This window comes from Rhynchophorus ferrugineus, unplaced genomic scaffold (genome assembly GCF_030347505.1).
Source record: "Rhynchophorus ferrugineus isolate W39M unplaced genomic scaffold, kcgeb_rfMv2 rfM3, whole genome shotgun sequence".
Taxonomy (NCBI): Eukaryota; Metazoa; Arthropoda; class Insecta; order Coleoptera; family Curculionidae; genus Rhynchophorus; species Rhynchophorus ferrugineus.
The window spans coordinates 33,338,574-33,352,343 of NW_027472582.1; the positions used below are offsets into that span (position 1 = coordinate 33,338,574).

General features: G+C 31.4%; 1 protein-coding gene across 1 annotated transcript in view; it reads left to right on the forward strand.

Moving 5' to 3' along the window:
* The window catches only part of LOC143193098 (uncharacterized), a 917,882-nt gene that overhangs the window by 503,272 nt on the left and 400,840 nt on the right, over positions 1-13,770 (forward strand). The window lies entirely within an intron of this gene.

Sequence of the window (13,770 nt, forward strand, 5' to 3'; positions counted from 1 at the left end):
TATTGCTTCCTCACCCACCGTATTCTCCAGATGTTGCCCCCAGCGACTATTTCTTGTTCTCATATCTCAAAAGAATGCTCACTGGGAAGACATTTTCAGTTGAAGAGGTGATCACCGAAACTGAGGCCTATTTTGAAACAAAGAACAAATCGTACTACAAAAATGGTATCGAAAAGTTGTAGGGTCCCTATAATCAGTTTAAAAAAATAATTTTGCCAAAAAATATATTTTACTATGGTAGGCCGGGGACTTTTCAATTGACCTGTTATATGTAACAATTTATCTCAAAAGAATTGTGTACCTTTTAATACAGCACTAATTCTTTTCTGCTTAAAAATTATTCCTAAAAAATACATTAAGATAATCATTTTGTCTTGTAACCGCTTGATCACTTCATCAGATTTATGGTTAGTCTCTAAACTTCGAGGTCGATTAAAGAGTTTAAAACCGAACAGAAGAGGACGTTCAATGTCTGTTGCTGATAATTCTTGTTATTAATATTTCAAACTTTGCAAAAACCAAAGAAAGACTAAAACATTAATCATTAATTAAATTTAAAAATCCACAAAATGATTTTGAATGACCGTAAATTGAAATTGAATGAAATAGCGGACACTAAAGATATCAACTGAACGTGTATATCATATCATTCACAAATATTTGGGTAAGGGAAAGCTCTGTGTAATGTGGGTGCCGCGCGAACTCACTTTCAACCAAAAACAACGACGAATTGATGGTTCGGAGGAGTGGTTGAAGATGATCGAATGTAATAAACCCGAGTTTTTGCGTCGATATGTGACAATGGATGAAACGTGGCTTCATAATTTCACTCCGAAGTCCAATCGAGAGTTATCCGAGTGGACTGGACACGATGAACACGCTCCAAAGCGTGGGAAAACGCAACAGTCGACTGGTAAGGTTATGGCGTCTTGGACCATCAACATCAAATATTACATAGCGTCATTGGATCGTTTAGAGGACGAAATTGCCGAAAAACGGCCGCATTTGAAGAAAAAGAAAGTGCTGCTTCACCAATGCACCGTATCACAATTCAGTGAAAACGCTTGCAATAAACCATCCATTGGGCTTTATTGCTTCCTCACCCACCGTATTCTCCAGATGTTGCCCCCAGCGACTATTTCTTGTTCTCATATCTCAAAAGAATGCTCACTGGGAAGACATTTTCAGTTGAAGAGGTGATCACCGAAACTGAGGCCTATTTTGAAACAAAGAACAAATCGTACTACAAAAATGGTATCGAAAAGTTGTAGGGTCCCTATAATCAGTTTAAAAAAATAATTTTGCCAAAAAATATATTTTACTATGGTAGGCCGGGGACTTTTCAATTGACCTGTTATATGTAACAATTTATCTCAAAAGAATTGTGTACCTTTTAATACAGCACTAATTCTTTTCTGCTTAAAAATTATTCCTAAAAAATACATTAAGATAATCATTTTGTCTTGTAACCGCTTGATCACTTCATCAGATTTATGGTTAGTCTCTAAACTTCGAGGTCGATTAAAGAGTTTAAAACCGAACAGAAGAGGACGTTCAATGTCTGTTGCTGATAATTCTTGTTATTAATATTTCAAACTTTGCAAAAACCAAAGAAAGACTTAAATTACTTTTTTTACACTTATTAATATTGATAACGCATGATTTTGATGATCTATATTTTAATTTTTACCAGAATATACCAAAATAGGTTATTAGTAGTGTTGGGAACTATCGATTGAAATTAACTATTAACTATTCAGTAAGTGACTACCTTTTGCCATGGACTGTTTCAGTCGCTATTTTTGGTTCGACTGATTTTACTACTTTTTACCAATGACTGTTTCAGTTGACTGTTTTCAGTCGCTATTTTCGGTCGGACTGATTTTGTTACTATTTACTATCGACTGTTTTAGTTGTGTACTTTTAGTTACTATTTTTGGTTCTACTTGTTTCGTTCGACTGATTTTTTACGTTTTAACTCCGTCGTCCTAGCCGCGACCTTGACAAAAATTTAACCAATTTTTGCTTACATAGATTTATATGTAATATATGTAGTTTTATTTTTTTTGTAGATTGCTTGTAAATAACAATATATTGTATATTAATATAGCAGCACTTTGGTACGATATTTTTCAAGGTTGTTAATGTAATAGGGTAAAAAGTTTGAAATTGATAATGGTAAATAATAAAGTATGTTGACTGTTTTTTGGCAAAAATAGGTAATATTTCGATTACTTTTTCCATTTATGTTAAAAAACATTTCAATAATAAATAAGACATTTACATCATTTCATTCAGATCATTTTAATTATGTCATGTTTTTTTTTCTATGATTAGGTATATGTTTAATTTTTATATAGTATTTATGGTTATTGTACATCTTTAGTTTATTAGTGGTTATTGTACATCATTCTTAGGTTTTGTTTAAGTTCTATTGTATTGTCTATATTTATTATAGTATACTATATAAAATAGCAATTAACACATTAAAATATGATTTATTTTATTACTGTTAGTAAATACTATTTTAGTTAAAATAGTAATTACCATTTTATAAATTTTATACCATTTTTAGTTAAAACAGTAATTATTAACTTAACAAAAATCTATAATTTTTTAATAAAAATGATAGGAAATAATATTTGCCAGTCACAATAGTTTCATTAATATATTTTTTACCTCTTTATAAGTTATTTTTGTTATATTACATTATATAAAAATATTTGGTTGTTTAAATTATATTATGTCTATTTTAACTTTTTAAATTATATATTTTGAAACTGCTAGTGAAAGATAGCATACAGTTAAATATTGTTTTATAACATAAATATGAACTAATTATAAAATAAATTGGTTAGATTTTTGTTTTCGTTTGCGTATATTATTATGTATGTTTAGAATTATAAATCCAACGGTAACAATATTGTCAATTTTCCTTTTTTAAAGTAATATGTACTGGAAATTGAACAAGTATATTGAAATATTTTAATAATTCGTAGGTTTATATCAAAATACGTGTTTTAATTATGTTGTGTAAGCCATATTTAACAGATTTATGATGCACAAATTTAATTTTTGGTTTGTTTCAAAATTTAAACCCATTAATTATGCATATTGTAATTAATATTTTTGTATTAAAATCGAGTTTAACACAAAACTAAATTGCATGACGACCATATTGATTCTGTATTAACTATAAATGTTTGTAGGCACATAATAAACTATGTTATCGCTTGTTAGTGAAACGTGTATTTCTAAAATGTAAAATATATTTAATTATTGATATACGTGTTATAATTCCTATATATAATTTACCTATGGATTTATATAGGGGTCGACATTTTGCATATTTAAGCTGGTGAACATAACTGGATTCATTTAATTTTCAGCTTTGGTTTCATTGGGTAAGGTGTCATAATTTTATGGATTAGATTAGATAAAACCTACGATATTATAGAGAACCTCTAAATATATGGAATTACATTAAAAGTAAAATATCTCAAACACTCAGGTGAATGTTAAATTATGTTAATATTGTCTCCGATCTGTCTTATCATTTTATTGTGATTTTAAGGAGCCTTGTTATCTTGGAGCTTTAAAAAGTAAATACTTATAGATAAAAAAACTTCACAATAGTTTTTTTTTGTGCACAAACTGGAAATTTTGAAGCTTTAGTATCTTCAACTTTATAAATATTCAAATTGCAAAACGATCTCTCGATTGTTTTTAAAAGTCTACCTATGTTTATACACAATCTACGTAATAATTAAGTATACTTTCATTCTTTTTTTCTTGTTTTCTAGAAGAGGTCTTTCTGATAGTGGTTTTGTAAAACGCATTTAAATAATAATAATTTCAAATTATTAGAAGTACGTTAGGAGTTGGGGACCAATTTTAAACTAAATTAAATAAAATAATTGGTATCATAGCAAAAATTAAATTTCTCTTTATATCACAAACATAATTTTAATTATGGAACTATTTTATATATCAGTTCATCCATAATGCGCACATGTTAGACGGTTGAATCAAGATTGAGTTTTTTTGACTATGAAAAACAGTATATTTTACCACAATTTATGATGAAAGCATCATCATAACAGCTCTAAAATTCATAACCTGATAGCCATGGTTATTTAATAATATCTGCAGATTTGATTGTTTCGGGAGTCTTAAAGCGTCCTTGGTATTGCTTTCAGTATTACGATGGTCTTCCATTGTCCAAGATTACGCAGAATTAAGAACCATTATTTTCTCGAATTAAAAACTCGAAATTCATCTCAGACCAGACTCAGAATATTTGATTTTCTACATTTACAAGAATTCATATACATATTTGAATCTTTATCGAGTTAGTCACTATCATCAACATCTCAGATGTCATGATAATTAAGTCATTCGTCTAATAAACTGATATTTACTACACTGATTTTATATTTTTATTTGATACCGATTTTACATTTACTTTTTAAAAATTTTTTAACAATTATTTTTTGCTCTAATGTTGTTTATATATTTATTATCGAACCCTTCAAAAGATTGATGAATCTGAAATATATGTAGCGGTATAGAATTTCAATGGCCATAAAAAGTAAAATGGAATGATTAGAGCTAAGCGACTCTTGGATTCGATCCACACAAAGTTATTTCCATAAATTAAGCTTCCTTAGAAATTACAGCATTATTATAAAGGTATCTTAATACCCTCAATTTGTCTTTGAAGATCTCAATACATTTCAAACTAAAAATTCAGCAAAAAGCGATGTGAGGAGTCTTCGTATTTCTCCCGTGTCTTTCTATACTACATCTAAACAAAATAAGATTTAGCTTGTGTGGATATACGTAAATTAGAATAGTTTTCATTGCCCCGTGCTTCCCTGCTATATTTTATAATTGATAATTACTCTATCTTACTTCAGTGCAATTATGCTGATTATGAAAACTCCAAGTATCATGTATGAGGTTTTATGTCCAATTTCTTTAGATAATATCATGTAATATAACCTAAAACTTGGGCTAGAAACTGTAATATAAGTTATTTCAATCCAGGGTCACATCAGACGTGTTAGAACAAGATAGTAACATATCGGAGCGTGACTTTTTCGTTATTCAATGACGTTATTTAAAACTGTCGCATAAAACACACGTAAACTCCCGCCAAACAAGGATATACGTGCGCCATCTTAAAGTGAAATAAAGGGTCTCCCATCCCCTGACATTATGTAAATGCGATGCCATTTTTGGCAAGGCTCAGACGTAATATATTGGCCTTGACATCCAATGTAAAAATTATTGCTTAAAATGTTCCATATATCATTCCTACAGGGACAGGTTTGGACTTACTAAATTTTTCTCTTTTTAAATTTAAACATAGCGAAGTTCGAATTTTAGAATTATAACTTGAGTTGTAACTTTAAGTTATAAGAATTTCAGTAAGAGATTATAAGAGTTAAGACAAATAAAAGGTAATTTTAACGGTAGATAATTATTGTTCAATCTTTTTTTCGTATGAAATTTTGCTATACCACTTTTAAATATTTATAAGTTTAGACGTTAGAAGGAACTATTGGTATAACATTGGATTATCAATACAATTTAATTGCCAGGGTGCATAATATTTGATGTGCAGCTTTATATATCATTTATCATTTATCATCAACTGTATCCCTATATAAAGATCTATTAATTAATGTCTACATATCACAAAGATTCTTGATTGAAAATGTTTGTATGCAAGCCTTTCGTTTTTCCTTTGCAAAAAGTTTTAATTTTCAGCTTGGATATGAAAGAAGTTTACGATTAAGACTCATCTAAAATACGTAGGAGAATATTTTAATGCTTCAAGAGTGATCGTTATAATACAGAATGGGGAATTTTAACCACTCCAAATAATCATTAGAATGCCATTAATTAATGAACAATCAGTTGAATTTTATGATGAATTGATTTACATCGAACATTAGAATCACGTTATTTTGTAAAATGAAAATCTAAACTTTTGCAAGGTGTGATCGATCATTATTATGCAAGAGAATTACTTTACATCTGAAACTCCCATCTGAAAAGTGTTTGATTGGGTTCAGTAGCTGATTTCTTGAAATCGAGCAATAAAAGTTATGAATGTCGAAAATCCAATTTTAAACATCACCGAATTTAGCAATTAGATTAGATTAGATTGTTTAATGGTTGTTTATACGGACTCTTCATATTTTCAGGAATATATATCGCTGATCAAAATATATTCAAGCGCCTAATATATATATATAGAATTTAATTCATAAAATATAGCATGCCTTTTATTATCAAATAATCACATTAATATTTTATGATCTTATTAACAATTTAAAAAAACATAGTCGCTCTGTCGAAGATAGTAAGTTCTTTACTGATGTTCCTTACCTTTGCAATGTGCCATATATAATTTCTTCAATAAGTTTTGGGTTATATTTAGTTTTAATTTTTAATCATTAAAGTTTCGACGTGTATTTCTTAGTCCATCCCTGTGGCAATATGTACTATACTTATCGAGACATCCATCCCTTAAATATTTAACGCCTTTCCTAAAGAATTCCACCCCCAGAGTGAAATATGTACTGCCGTTGCTACTTTGAGACCAATAGTCCAGCATACCCAGCCGGATAGTGAAATATATTCGTGTACATAAATATATTTTCGGTCATATTTGTCAGACGTATATTCGCCTGTTTGTGCGCCTATTCCCTCCTGTCAAGATTAGATGCTACTTTATTAAATTTGCATATCTGATATTTGTAGTTTCCAAGATTTATGACAAACAATTGTCCGTATTAAAGAGACGCCGCCTTTGCATCGGAACGATGCTGGAATCGATGACATTTGTCGCACAAACCGTTTGTTTTCGGAGCACATCTTCAGAGATGCAGCATGAATATTGTATTTAGTATATGGAAATGGACCGAGTTATTCGATATAGTCAACAGATGGGTAGAGAGAATTTTGATAAAAATTTACTTTGTTTCTTTTATGGTTATATTTATTGGATTTCTCCATTTGATCAATTTTATACAAAATTATAATAAAAATATTATATTACGGAATAGGTAATGAAATGCTAGACTTATAAATTAGTTCTAAAGGATTTTTTTTAATTTGAGGATTTATAATGAAAGTCGGTATAATTTTGAGGTAATTTACGAATTCCATCGCGAAAGAACGATGTATCTTTTGGGGCTAACCACGTAGGTATCCTCCTAAGAAGTGAAGTGCTACTTAAACAGGTCACGACTTATATGTCGAAACAAATAGCAGTCAGAAGAGACAAAGTCTGGAAATTGGGATTCCCATTTTAAAGTTTTCATATATGTTTTCACTGGTTGTGCAACATGTAGTCGATACAGGAATAATATTGTTGTGGATTTTTAATGATAACTGAAGTTGATAGCGATCCTCATTGATAATTTCATTAAGCAATACCTTCATAACCTCGTTTTCAATTTTTTGTGGATGTTCAGAACGCTATTTGTGCTACGATGTCAAAATCAACACTTTTGAAACGTCGATACCAATGAATCACATATTGAAATTGATGATGTAAAATAGTATAACTTCCTGCAAATGCAATTTACTCGGTACGGATTCAAACACTGTCAACGTACTCAAAAAACCTTTGGTTTATAATTCCACGAAATAAAATTTTCCGAAAAGTGAATGCAGTCAGTGAGTCTTCAACATAAAGTCGACAAATATACACGATGCGATTTAATACATGTAGCACTAGTTCTTGTAAATCCTTATAAATAAAATTAATTTATAGGCATGTATTAATATAATAGTCTGGAAACATTTTTTACAAGTTAAGTGTTATCTATGTTAATCTAGTGAGGCTTGAGATTAGTTAATACAAATGTCAAATTTAATCTAGTGGCTAAGAGAAAAATAGAAACCACATGTAACCACTGGTAATTTTCTAATTTATTCGTTTGTCAATTTTAGATATGTTAAGGAAAGGTAATTGTTTTTGGTTAAATTAATGCTTTAATTATTATTCATCTTTTCCTCTAACGTAATAGATTTATTTTTTACATAAAACAATCATATTCACTTCCTTCCACATTGATATTCGATGTTACAGTACCAAGTTTAAACTTTTTTAAATGATGTCCTATAACCACCAGAAAAGTGTGAAAGTAAATTCTGTTTTAAAAATTTAATAACAAAATATAATAGTTGAATTAAGATAACGATAGTGTATTCGAAAAGTATTGCATTATTACAATATTCGGTTTTTTAGTCAAATTGATTTAGTTGTATGTCTTTATGCGCAGAAAAGTATATCTCAGCTAAAAATAGAATTAAACAAATAATTGAACATGAATTAACTCAATAAAGCGCATTGATAACTTAATTAGACCTTTAGTAAAAAAGCAGCTTAAAGGAACTAGTATCGATGTTTCCCTTCTTCACGTCTGACCATCGTTTACCTTGACAAATTTTCAACATTACAAACTTGCCTCGATTGTTCGAAAACATATTTCGTCTGTTATACTAAGTTAACATACTTAATTAAAATAAAATAAAAATATATATCTTAAATTATATTGTCTTAAAAGGAATATGAAAAGCAAAACACAAATCTATCCAAATAACTTTTTGAAACATAAAATCCTTTATTAAAAAGGGAGTTAATATAATCGGTCATATAGCCGTTATTTCATATCTGTTGATGTATTTTAAATCCTACATGTCAACAGTACAATCCTAACAGTAATTTGTGAAAAATAATTAGGTTCGTTAAAACATATTAGTAGAAAAAATAGTTAATTTGTTAGTTAATTATTGAGTAAAGTAGTATCGTTGTAAATAATTTCGCAAATAACGTGTTTAATAGAATATTCTAAATTCGAATTGCATAGAGAATAAAATAAAAAAGGTCCGTTAGCGATAATCGCTGCCGGCACAAAATAGCTGGTGAACCAGAAGAGTTCAAAATGGGAAAGCAAACCGTACAGTAGCAGTGTTAGTTTCAAAAAGCGAACGAGCTTTATTTGACGGTGATTTTTTCGATTAAATGGACGTTGTGGTTGGGAAAAAGTCGTTTTGTTTGTTGGATCATTACCGGAATTGCTTTGCAACGGGGCCAGTTTTGCATTTCACACAGGCGATGGCATTCAATGACTATTAGATTAACGTATTCGGATTCCGGATACTATTAATTTAGTTAATTTTATGAAACAAAAATGTACCAAAATACGAAGAGAATTCATAATAACGACCATGAATTTTGTACTTTTTACTGATTCTAAATTAAGTTTTACATAATTACACATTATCCGATACTCACTTCTCACAGGATGTTTTATTATAATGTATATTTTTGTTTATATTTTCTTTATTTGAACATTTACTGACATCACGGAATAAGATTTCAGTGTTACAAACTTACATTTGATTACTAGAATAGTTATATTTCGAAAACTTTTTCTGTTTCTGAAACTCTTCTTCCTCTCATTGTTATAAGATGTTGGAAAAAGCTTTAAATAGAAGACTACTCAGACTTCGTTCGAAAATCGACGAAAACAGCTGAATGTGTAGCGAGCAAAATACTAACGGTTATGATAAAGAACACAAAACATGGTAAAACATCATGGGTGAGGGGGAATAGTGGTCGAAACTCGAAGTCAACTGACAGAGACATTAACAAACATTAAAAAGATTTATGACCAAACACCATAAAACTACCGTAGAAAACGTGACAGCCGAACTCAATACTCATTTGAGTAATATTGTTTTAATAAAAACAATACGCTAAGAGCCCCATGATGCTAAAAGTGATAAAAGGGCTGCGATGCGAAACCCTTTATAACGGAAATGCTAAACGGCGAATGAAGTGGTGAAACGATCATAAAACCTGAACATGGAAACCTGATCAAAAGAATGTGATATAGTCCGATGAATTATCGCTTAGATTGTTTCCTACTTTTGGGGTTTTACGTATCGGAAACTCCAAAAGAAGCCTACGGTCCGGACAATGCCTAATTCCTACGATTAAGTGTAGACGAGGCTTCGTTATGAATTGGGCGACAATATCGTAGTATGGCAGTTAATCAACTCATTCCCATTACTAACCAGATAACTAATAAATATCTTGACATTCTCAATGCGCCAAACACTACCATATTCCAAGATTCCACAGCTAAAAAGGTTCAGGCTTGGCTAGAAAAGTATCATATATTATCAAATATCTTCTCTAACCAGCACAATCACCAGATTTCTACTTAACTGCATCGTTATAAGGACTTTTACAGCAGAGAGTGAGGTGTAGATTCCATATCCAACATCATTGACATTTTTATAGAGGAATGGAACAATATTCTGTTGAAAATGATTCAGATCCTCTACTAATCGATTCCTCGAAGAACTGCTGCTGATTTAAAAGCAAATGATGGCTCAAAACCTTATTAATAAATAAACATAGTATATATGTCAGGTGTTCATATTATTTTGTCCATCCACTATACATCAGTTTGAATATTTCAGTTCGCAACTGGTGTTCATAGTTTGTCAGGCTTAATTATAACCCTCCACCCTTTTTTGTAATTCGGATTTTTGTAATGGGTTTATTTTTGCCCGTAAATAATAATGCGACGTAAATGTATTTTCCTCTTTATCATTAAACAGCGTATCATAGTTCAAGAAAGTCCTGGATTTCAATAGTAAAATATTCAGTTTTCTTCCTTGTTTATCATTTCCTAGACATTTAGGCGAATTTGTCTCTACTGATATTAATTTCAAGTGTTTTAGATGATTTGTGAAGTGCTTAACGTGAGCTTCGTGACAGCATTTTTCTCATTAGAAGTGTGAAGAAATACTCATTGTAAATTCACGTTATTTGAAATAAAATCTAATATTGTTTCACACTTAATATCAGCATAAATCAACAGTATAAATTATCCTTATTAAGTATAAATTATTACTATACACTCTATCATCCATAATTCTTTCAAACCATCAAATTTAAAATAAAATAAAATAAAGTCACAAAAACACCTAATATTACTCTCTATAAATGTTTGTTATATCGCCATTATTTAATTTTGGTAAAATATTATTTCTTCCATTAATTTTCGATTTCTTAATTAATAAGATAAACTTACTGAGTTCTTTTAATGTGTAGTAATTCGGTATCAGAAACTATTATTTATAAACAATTTTTAATCGTTGTTCAAGAGATATATTAAGAGATAATTCACTTCAAGGGTGACATACTGATTATAGCGACCCTCTAACTTTTCGATACCATTTTTGTAGTACGATTTGTCATTTGCTTCAAAATAGGCATGAGTTTCGGCGATAACCTCTTCATTCGACGAAAATTTCTTCCCAGCGAGCATTCTTTTGAGATCTGAGAACAGGAAATAGTCGCTGGGGGCCATATCTGGAAAATACAGTGGATGAGGGAGCAATTCGTAGCCCAATCCATGGATATTTGCCATCGCTTTCACTGACTTGTGACACGGTGCGTTGACTTGGTGAAGCAGCACTTTCTTTTTATTGAAATGCGGCCGTTTTCAGCGATTTCGTCCTTCAAACGGTCCAATAACGCTATGTAAGAGTCGCTGTGGATTGTTCTCCCTTTTTCAACGTAGTCAATGAAAATTATTCCATGCATATCCCAAAATACAAACGCCATAACCTTACCAGCCGACTGTTGCGTTTTCCCATGCTTTGGAGCGGGTTCATCGTGTGCAGTCCACTCGGATGACTGTCGATCGGACTTCGGAGTGAAATGATGGAGCCGTGTTTCATCCATTGTCACATATCAATGCAAAACCTCGAGTTTATTACGATGGATCATCTTCAAACACTGCTCCGAATCATCAACTCGTCGTTGTTTTTGGTCAAAAGTGAGCTCGCGCGGCACCCACTTTGCCCAGAGCTTTCTCATACCCAAATATTCGTGAATGATATGATATCGGAATGATATATTTAATTAAATTTCAATTTACGGTCATTCAAAATCATTTTGTGGAATTTGTTAATGTTTTTTTCGGTAACAACCTCTTTTGAGCGTCTTCGTACACCGTCTTCGGTACTCATTTCACCACGTCTAAACTTAAGCATACCAATGCTTGGTGGTTGATTTTCCTGTGGCAGTGTCCGGAAACTCGGCATCAAGCCAAGTTTTTCATTCAACCATATTTTTTCTAAAAGCAATATTTTATCATCACGCGGAATTCCTTTTTATTAATTTTTTTCACAATAACAAAAGTTGCTTCACTCAACATGCTATAAACTAATCACAAACTAATCATCCGACAGCTCTCAAATTTGTATTTAATATTGATTTAATTCTAGTAGCGCCATCTATGTGTCAAGCCGGGGACTTTTTAATTAACCTGTTATTTGTTGACCTGTTATTGAAATGAGTTAATAGAGTTGTGAAAAAATCCTCGAATATATTGGTAATTTAGTTTTATTCTTTAAGTTACTCAGATACATTTGTGCCAAGAAGCCTTTGGTTTTTAAGTGATGTGTTATATATAGGAAATATACTAATAACCTCCATATAAAGTAATTTATGGTTCATTTGCGAAGCTCAATATGAACTGGATGGCGAAACAAAACAATGAAAAATAGAGCCAATACAAAATTGCCACAAGAACATCTCTGATATTAGAAGAAAATTAAATTCACCACACGTCTGTCACCGGTGTCACGAAACGCTCATTCTTTTCCCGTCCTCTCGATCGATCCTCCGGCTCTAATATAATAAAATGCGACACGGGCGTCGTTTGTAAAGTATTCCCGATAAAATGGCCGTTCATTGTTTCACACTGCCGGAGCGTCGCCGTCAAGATACCCGCTTGATTAATGATTGGAGATGGAGGAGCCGCCACATTTGCCTCTTCTTGTTCCGTCTCGACGTGGGGAAGAATTTATTAAAGGTCCTGTTTCTTATATTTCGGAGATACTGTCAGGGAAGGGTTTGTGTATCCATCTCTAGAGGAATTTACTCGTTGATTGTGTGAACGTATCGGTAGAAGTGAAGCATTATTCCCTACGGTCCAGCTGAAAGCGTTCCAGTCACAGGTTTATACTTTTTAATTTCAATTTCTTTATCTACTGTTATTTCTTTTTGATTAATTACATCTTACATTAGATAACAGGTCAATTGAAATGTCCCCGGCCTGACACATAGATGGCTCTACTAGAATTAAATCTATATGTTTTTTAGTTAACCCTAACCCTGAAAAGATGCGTGTATAAATTTGACAGCTGTCGGATCATTAGTTTGAGAATTATAGCATTTTGAGTAAACTTTTGTTATTGTGAAAAAAAAATGGATAAAAAGGAATTTTGCGTGTTGATAAAATATTGCTTTTTGAACGGAAAAATATGGTTGAAACAAAAACTTGGCTTGATGCTGAGTTTTCAGACACGGTCCCAAGAAAATCAACCATCAGGGATTGGTATGCTAAGTTTAGACGTGGTGAAATAAGCACCGAAGACGGTCAACGCAGTGGACGCCCAAAAGAGGTTACCGACGAAAACATTAAAAAAATCCACAAAATGATTTTGAATGACTTAATTGAAATTCAATGAAATATATCATTTAGATATAATATCATTCACGAATATTTGGCTATGAGAAAGCTCGGTGCAAAGTGGGTGCCGCGCGAGCTCACTTTTGACCAAAAACAACGATGAGTTGATGATTCGGAGCAGTGTTTGAAGATGATCCAGCGTAATAAACCCGAGTTTTTGCATCGATATGTGACAATGGATGAAACA